Source organism: Quercus suber, unplaced genomic scaffold, assembly GCF_002906115.3.
Source record: "Quercus suber isolate HL8 unplaced genomic scaffold, Cork oak 2.0 scaffold_337, whole genome shotgun sequence".
Taxonomy (NCBI): Eukaryota; Viridiplantae; Streptophyta; class Magnoliopsida; order Fagales; family Fagaceae; genus Quercus; species Quercus suber.
In genome coordinates this window covers 562393-571346 of record NW_027069789.1, presented here as the reverse complement: position 1 = coordinate 571346, position 8954 = coordinate 562393, and positions in this window count along the sequence as shown.

Sequence of the window (8954 nt, the reverse complement as noted above, 5' to 3'; positions counted from 1 at the left end):
ACTACCGTTTCTTCTGGAGTGGTAGGGGTTTTGAAGGGAGAGGCAACTAGATCTGTTCCACGGTGGTTGAAGACTATGGCTTCCTGTGGTGGATGGTGAGATCTAACAACTTCTGGAGGGTTGGGTTTACCACTAGCGTCTTTACTAGGGGGTTTTGCCCAATTGGTTTTGGTGAGCACACAAGACTTCTTGTGCCACTGAAAGTGCTTCTCAAAGTATTCAAAGAAAGGGACATTACTGGATATCTCTTTCATGAATGTTTGCCAACAATTGAGAACTTCTTTCTTTTGTTCCAGGGTATGGTTGGCTCTATAGGCTTCTCTTTTGAGTCTATTTGCTTCTGACTCAAATTCGTTACCTAAGGCATCCATATCAGGAGTGAACTCTTTCCTGATAGCCATAAGCTGGTAATCAATTCCAGATTCCTGCTGGAAAGGATCTTGGGGTTCCTGTTGGTAGGGATTTACCATATCACTACCTGTTGGTGATGGGGTTTTCTGATCTTTCTTTTCTTCCTCATCAGCAACTGACTCTTGTCTGGCTGTGTAGCAGGGTGTGCTAACTTGGGATTTGGTCTGGACACCTTGGAGCTCTAGATCTAAGTCTCTTCTAGACTTAGGAAAGGGTGCTAGAGGTCTGGATGTGCTACTCTGGGATGCAGGTCTATTCTTAAGAGAAATAGGGAACTGCGGGAGGCTTTGATGTAGATCTGGTAAAGATCTAAACTTGGGATCCTCGTAACATAATGGGGTGTAGGATGGTGAACCTACTGGTGGTCTTAATCTAGAATGGTCAAAGCTGATCCTAACCGAGCCGTCGGCTAGTTGCTGGACAAAGTCTAGATCAGGGTTCCTAGCGGGGTTTTGGATCTGATGATGGAAATTCTCATTTTCAATCATCCAATCATGAGGGAAAGTAACCTGAGACCATTTCAGGGTTTTGGGAACCTGAATGTTAGCTTGAGTGTCTGTGGTCTGGATCAGGGTAGTTTCTCCTTTGGGGCTTTTGTCAAGTGCTTGAACATTGAAGTTCGTCTTCATGCACTTGTAATACACTCTGTATATCAAGGCTATTTGTCTGACTCCGGGTAACACAAGGGTACCAAAGGTCTTGATATTGAGGGTAAGGGTTTTCATAACATGTGGGTCTTCTAGAGCCATTGAAAAGTTTGGAAAGCAGTCAAAATGGACTGGACCATTACTAAGACTGGTTTCAATGGTTCCTAAGAGGCTGTCATTAAATCTTATATGACGGGTGTCTCTAAGGGCCATAAGGATGGAGGCATTTAATCCTTCTCGGATTAAGGGTTTGACTCCTACCTGAACTAATCCTATGTGGATGAAATGAAAATCATCCTTCCTGTGTCTTAACAGGGTTGCTTCAGGTAACAAGTAGCACGTTTCGTACTCCTTGTTGATACTGTAAACCTGTTCTATGGTTCGGACATGGTAACTGGTTTTGAAGGCATTCTTAAGGGTCCAAGAAGATTTGTAGATCTTGTTGGTGGGAACCTTGGGAATGTTCCAGTCTCCTAATTTTAGATCTAGATCTGATACCTCATAATTCTCCGAATTAATTACACCATCTGACTGGAGAATCTCTGGGAGGGATGTACTGGAAGATCTAATGCTGATAGAAGAGTTACTTCTAAACAATCTTCTCATATTCATGATTAAAAGCCTAGTTTAAACAATCACAACCTAATTACCTTTAACCTCAAACTTCTGGATCTATCCTTAGATCTGATACAGGGTGAACAAAAGACAATTGCCTAATCTCGTACAACTCAACCTCCTATTGCCACAATCCACTCTGAGATAACTCCCTTCGGCCCTATCCGGCGGGACTTACAGCGGGACACACACTCAACTGAGATTTACTGGACTTACTGGGTTGATAACGGCACAGATCATGGTCTTATAAGTCTCAACAGTACACATTTGCAACAAAAGGGCTGGATAGAAACAGAAACAAGAAGAAGCAGATAACTGGGAAACAATTGATCAACATAAACAAATAATCAATGAACAAAAGCAGATAGATAGGAGGCTCAGCCTTCCAACAAAAGAATAATAGTAACAATGGATATGGGAGAGATGATGAATAGTAACTGGAGAGTAATCAGAAAATAGATGTAAAATAGTTAGGAACATATAAATTCAAAATAATGAATATAAATGCACAAAATAATGGATAACTATGGCGGTAGAACCGGCCAACTTGATTTAATATAAAACTGTAACTTACAACACGATCGGCCAAAACTTGGCTCTGATACCAAAAGGGGGGAAAGTTACAAGAGATGGGTCTGTTGAGCCATCTGGGTGCGGAAATATAAAAGGTACAGGTTACAATTGCTGTAAACTGAGATACAAGAAATGAAAGCCATCTATTTACAACTGTGTAAAGAGAAGGGGTGTTTTGAAGTGTTTTGCTAAGCTGAGCTAAAAGACTTCTGAGGTATTTTAAAGCCTCTGAGACTTGTGTAAATTTAAGCCTGCTTCAGACTGAGGAGGAGGCTGCCTTTTATAGAGGAAGGGAGCATCTGGGCCTGCTGAAGATTGCTGAAATCACGGAGAGTAAATTGCTTTAACTCGGGTGAAAATGTCATTCCAACCGAAAGTGAATAGTAAACTCATAATTTCTGTCGGGGCACTGTAGAGTGAACAGTAATGGTCACTGTACATGAATAGTGTTTTGTCCCCTTGCTTTTCAGGATCACTGTTCAACTTTTACTGTTTGGTGAATAGTGATTTGTCCGGGTACTGTAGCTGTGCAGAATCTTGCATAGTAACCGGGTCTGGGAACTGTTCCAAATAGTGACTGGTGCTATCTGGGGAATCTAGTCTTCATCCAAATTGTAGCCATCATAAGGATCCTGGGAATCCTGGAATGGGTCAAATGGGTATTTGTTGACTAAGGCTGCTGAAGAGGCAGGAGAACTCTTTTCTTCTGACTCTAGCTTCTCTACTTGACTCTGAATCTGCTGGGCAAGATCCCCTAGTTCTCTGCTAGATTTTCCGGAGATTTGGACGGAGTCTAGGCTAGACTGAGATCTTGTGTTATAAGGGATGGTTTTCTGGACCGGGAGAGGGAAGTCCTTATAAATTTTGCGGATGACTTCGTTGAATCTGAAGCTATCCCACCATTTTATTGAGAATTCCCTGTCAAGGAGGCTGGGCTTAAGAGCATAGTCCCACTTACTTATCCAGTGGATCCTGTACATGACTGTCATGTGCAAAATTGCCGGAAACTGGGAGCCATGTGTTGAAACTGGGAATTTAGAGCTGAAGTACCTGAGAGCATCTTGTAAAGGTTCTGGGAAGATTTGGGGAACTAAACCAAACATTTCCCACCACTTTAGGAACCATGTAGGTATTGGGCCCTTGAAACTTCTATCAAACATCATAAACCAGGAGTGGTCAAAGTCCTGATTCTGGAAGAAGAGGATTTTCTCAAAGGCATCCATGTAATCATAGTAGCTATACTGGATTTCTGTGAGTCCTCTGGTTTCTTTGAGAGTTTTGAGGAGGGAGGGGTGTTGTCCCCACTCAGCACAACTGACAAAGCCTTTGATGATGAATTTGTGGTAAAGAACCTGTGAAGGGTCTTTTTTGTTCATGATATTATCTACTTGAACAGACTTTTCTTGAATAAGAATGTTCTTGTAGAATCTGATGTTTTTTCCCGGGCTCTTTGGGAGAAAGTGCCAACCATTGGGTAGGATTTCTAAGGCCAAGGCTAAGGGATCTGTTATATGGACCAGATGAGGTTCAATATAAGAGATATGCTGGACAAAGGGTTTTTTGATATAAGAAGAGGTGGATTGTCTGGACTGGTAAGAAGGCTTTTGGGGTATAATTGGTCCAAAAGGATCTTCAACAGTATATGGGGTGAGTTGTGTGGGAGAGGGAGAGGCTAAGGCCGAGCAATAACTAGGTTGGCCTCGGGATGGTCTTTGGTAGTTGGGTCGGGGAATGGAGGAGACAACATATCTGTTGGCAATAGTGGAGGCAGGGAGTGGAACTAACTGTTGACCAGGAGGGTGCTTGACCTGACTGGTACTCGAGGTAGTTTGCTGTTTAAGAGGTTTTGGGGTTTGGGGTTGTATGGGCTTTTTCCCGGACATCTTGGATTGGGTTCTGCAAAAATTCACGGGTTAGGAAGTCAGGGATACTGTTTTGAGTTCCTTTTATGAATTCAATATCAAAATCAAAGATTGAAAGGATGGCTTGCCATCGAGCAAAAATTTGTTTATATTAAACTTAGAGCAATGCACCCCCTTGGACCTTAGAGCAATGCAAGCCTCTTGTACCAGATGGCTCAACAGACCCATCTCTTGTAACTTTCCCCCCTTTTGGTATCAGAGCCAAGTTTTGGCCGATCGTGTTGTAAGTTACAGTTTTATATTAAATCAAGTTGGCCGGTTCTACCGCCATAATTATCCATTATTTTGTGCATTTATATTCATTATTTTGAATTTATATGTTCCTAACTATTTTACATCTATTTTCTGATTACTCTCCAGTTACTATTCATCATCTCTCCCATATCCATTGTTACTGTTATTCTTTTGTTGGAAGGCTGAGCCTCCTATCTATCTGCTTTTGTTCATTGATTATTTGTTTATGTTGATCAATTGTTTCCCAATTATCTGCTTCTTCTTGTTTTTGTTTCTATCCAGCCCTTTTGTTGCAAATGTGTACTGTTGAGACTTATAAGACTATGATCTGTGCCGTTATCAACCCAGTAAGTCTAGTAAATCTCAGTTGAGTGTGTGTCCCGCTGTAAGTCCTGCCGGATAGGGCCGAAGGGAGTTATCTCAGAGTGGATTGTGGCAATAGGAGGTTGAGTTGTAAGAGATTAGGCAATTGTCTTTTGTTCACCCTATATCAGATCTAAGGATAGATCCAGAAGTTTGAGGTTAAAGGTAATTAGGTTGTGATTGTTTAACTAGGCTTTTAATCATGAATATGAGAAGATTGTTTAGAAGTAACTCTTCTACCAGCATTAGATCTTCCAGTACATCCCTCCCAGAGATTTCCCAGTCAGATGGTGTAATTAATTCGGAGAATTATGAGGTATTAGATCTATATATATATATATATATAAGTATTTTTTTTAATTAAAAACGATTTAAGCTGCATTGGTTATCTAGACATATGCAGCATTAGTTCAAATTGGACTTTCCTGTTATAAATAACCCAATATTTTATAGTGAATTTGAAACTTACACATTAATGTAGATATTCATATATTCTTCTAGTTCTCTTTAATTATATTTAAAAAAAAAAAAAATCACACAAGTTGCACCTAATGGGAGGGAAATCTGGTCAAAGTTTTTGACATGCGAAATTTGGATGTTCATGTCGTTGAGTTTTCACAAGCATGAATTGGTTGTGCCTCAAGAGCCTTAGAGCTTAATTTACTATATATAAAGAATTGATTTTGTGACTTTATTTACAAATTAAAATCACATAGTCATTAGTATTTTATTTTTATTTATTTTTAATTTTGGAAAAACAACTTAAAATCAAGGTATCACATTTCTTTTTTTGTTGCAAAAATATTATTTTAGTTCTTACATTTTGGGGTCATTGTCAATTTGGAAGTAATTAATTTGTTCCTTAATACTTTCAACTTGCAATCAATTTGGTCTCTATTGTCAACTTACTAATGAAATTTGATTATAAGTTTATTACACATTGAAAATATCATGAATCAAATTGACTACTACCTAAATGGTATTCTTCTTTTGTGTGTGTGTGTGTGTGTGTGTGTGTGGTGTGTGTGTGTGTGTGTGTGCGCGCGCGTGCGCGTGCATGCACTTATATTAGTGTGACACGTCTTGTCTTATTGCACCAAATAGACATGCAAAAAGCTTGCTCAATACTAATGGATTTATATGAACAACGATATCATCATATTCTTTCTATTAAGAGTTTTTTTTTTTTTTAAATAATTTGATAGTTGGAGGGGATGAGAGATTTGAACTCTAAATGTATCAGTTAGAACTACCAGGAGTTGCAAACCCGTTGAACCACGGGGTTCTAAACATTAAGAAAACCTATTTTGAATATCTTTATTCCCATTTATTATATGGGGAAAATATGGGCTCGTTATCCTAGACTGACCTCATTTTAGCCTTTTCCAACTCTATTTGATGTATGCGGATGAAACTCATGCATGCACATTTAATACACCATAATAAATGTCATTACTTTTGGGTTATCACTTGAACACTTAGTATGTACTTAAATCTATCATCGCGCACCCTTAATGCGGTGGTCACTCTACAAGTATAAATACTTGTGGGGTATTGGGGGCAAGGGTCGGAATTTAAGTTTCTAGGAGGGAGATTTACACATATATACATTTAGATTAGGCTAGAGTAGAAATTCTATCTTGTATAATATATATATTATATATATATATATATAGATGAATAATGTACTTCTTAATACAATAATAATACCATAGATAAACCAATTTTGATATTTTTTACAGGGTAGATATTCAATAATTACTTTTAATTCAAAGAAATTGTTAGAGCGACGACTTTATTAATGTTCTTAATATTGTGTTCTTTTTTTTTTAATAATTTTTTATTGATGGGTTAATATTATGTTCTTAATAATACTTTATAACTGAAGGGCTCTTGATCTAGACCAACCCATTTTGGTCGTCTCCCAGTCCCAACTATTTATTAACACAAGTGGCTGGACCCTCTACCAGCGCCAATGGGCCTATCCACATTGATGATGTCTAGTCTCTAGAGCAATGAGATCAACAAACCAAACCTCCATTTCTATTTTTTTTATTTTTTATTTTTTTGATAATCGAAACCTCCATTTCTAGCCCAAAAAGAAAAGTTCCAGCCATCTAGACTATGCCACACCCACATGTTAACACAAAAAACAAAAGTGATAGTTTCGTCACTCTACCATCTCTTCCTCCAATCCTAACTTCCTAATTAATCTCCCCCACCTTTTACAAGAATGTCCCCCTTAAGTCCCTATTAATATTATTATCCAAACCCACCACCATGCAAATCGCATATTAGATTCACTAAACACGGGTGATTAAGATATTAATAGCTTCATGCAACAAAAAACAAATCGAATCTATTTCCTTAAAAAACTGTAAAATAAGTCCCATGCAATGCAACTACGCAAAGGTCACATATACTTGAAATAGAAAGTTTAAACCACGCCCCCCAAATAGCGCGTGTCAATATTCCTGTTACCCAAATTAAAAAAAAAAAAAAAAAAAGTTACTGGTGTTTATTAAAATTGATCTCAAGTTTCACTTAATAAAAAAATTAGATAGATAAAAGAAAAAATTCATAAAATTGGCCTCACAACTTATTTTAATGTATACTTTTTTCTCTATAAAACTGACCCACAAAAAAAAAAAACATAAAGTTGCAAAAAAAGATAAGAATGTAGCACTTGTTGCTCATTGAAACACAATCTTTAACCGATTTTTCGTTAAGAAAAAGATTAGCCAAAAATCTGAGAGAGAGAGAGAGAAACCAACATGTGGTTACAAAAAAGTACATAACCCTTCAGTCTCTTCCACTTCCAAAGGTTGCAATGTCTTGGATTTGTAGCAGCATTTTTATAAGGGACTATCCAACCATGTTCCACCACGTCATCATATGGTGCAATGCCATTGTGGGTCCTAGCGGAGCTGGCAGGATCTTGTAGTGAGAGTCACAAACGAAGGAAGGAACGAGGGGAGGGAATTTTGTTAGTTTGTTTGGAGATGGACATGGGGGCATTTCTCTTCTCTTTTTCTTTCTAAAAGGAGTTAGAGTTCTATCCACTTGGGTCCCACATTGCCCACAACTTCTTTTGTTGGTTCTCCACCTTTTTTGTTGTTCAGATCCTCTTTGGTGGAACCATCATCTCTTTGCAGAATCTATCTTTTCCCAAATTTATCTTTCTCAACTCTTTTCTCTCTCTCTCTCTCTTTAACTGTTAGTTCTTTCTAGTTTTTACCTCGCTTATTCTTACGTTGGGTCAACAATTTTCATGTGTTTCTTGCTGTTTTTATGTGATTTTCAGTTTAAGTTTTGGTTTTTTTGAGGTGGGTTGGTTTTGCTTACTTTAAAAGTACTTGTGGTTTTTTAGCTAACTTTCTGAGTTAGCGTTTGTTTATTTTTGGTTTTCAGTAAAAAATGGTGATTTTGTGAAGTGGGGTTGGTTTTAAGTACTTGTTAATTTGTGTTTTATAATGTATTGTTGCTGTTTGTTTATATTATTCAATCAGAAGATTTGGTCAATTGAGGTGGGTTGATATTGGGGACCAGTGAAGAAGTGAATTTTTCAAAAAGTGACTGATTTTGCTGCTTGGGTACCTGAATTTTTTGGTTTATACGATTGAAGTTTTCCCAAAAGTTGTCTTTTTGAAGTAGGTCGTTCTTGGGTAATTGTGGACTCGTATTTGTTTGATGAAACAGTTAAAATTTACTTTGTGGCTAGGCAGGTCTTTTGGTTTATGATTGTGGGTTTTGTATAAAAGAATGGAAATGGGATTTTTTTTGTGAAGTTGGTGAACATATTAGGATTTGTCAGTGGGATAGTGGTGAAGGAATAGAAGGATGAGAGGAGGAAAAGATGAGCAAAAGGTGTTAAGTCCTATGTTTCCTAGGCTTCATGTAAATGATACAGAGAAAAGAGGGCCAAAACCACCTCCAAGGAACAAAATGGCTCTCTATGAACAGCTCAGTGTTCCATCTCAAAGGTTCACCCCTGGTTCAGCGTCCATGTTGCCAATTCGGTCCCAAAAACAGCAGTAGCTTGGTTCCTTTGATATCCTCGAGCCATGTGAGTAAACAATTTATGGCTTTATGTTCATTAGTCATTGATTTATAGTTCACATAGACAATAGTTTTGGTGTTAATAACTGTTTAAATTTACTGTTTCTGTTTGGTATGTAAGCAGTGACAT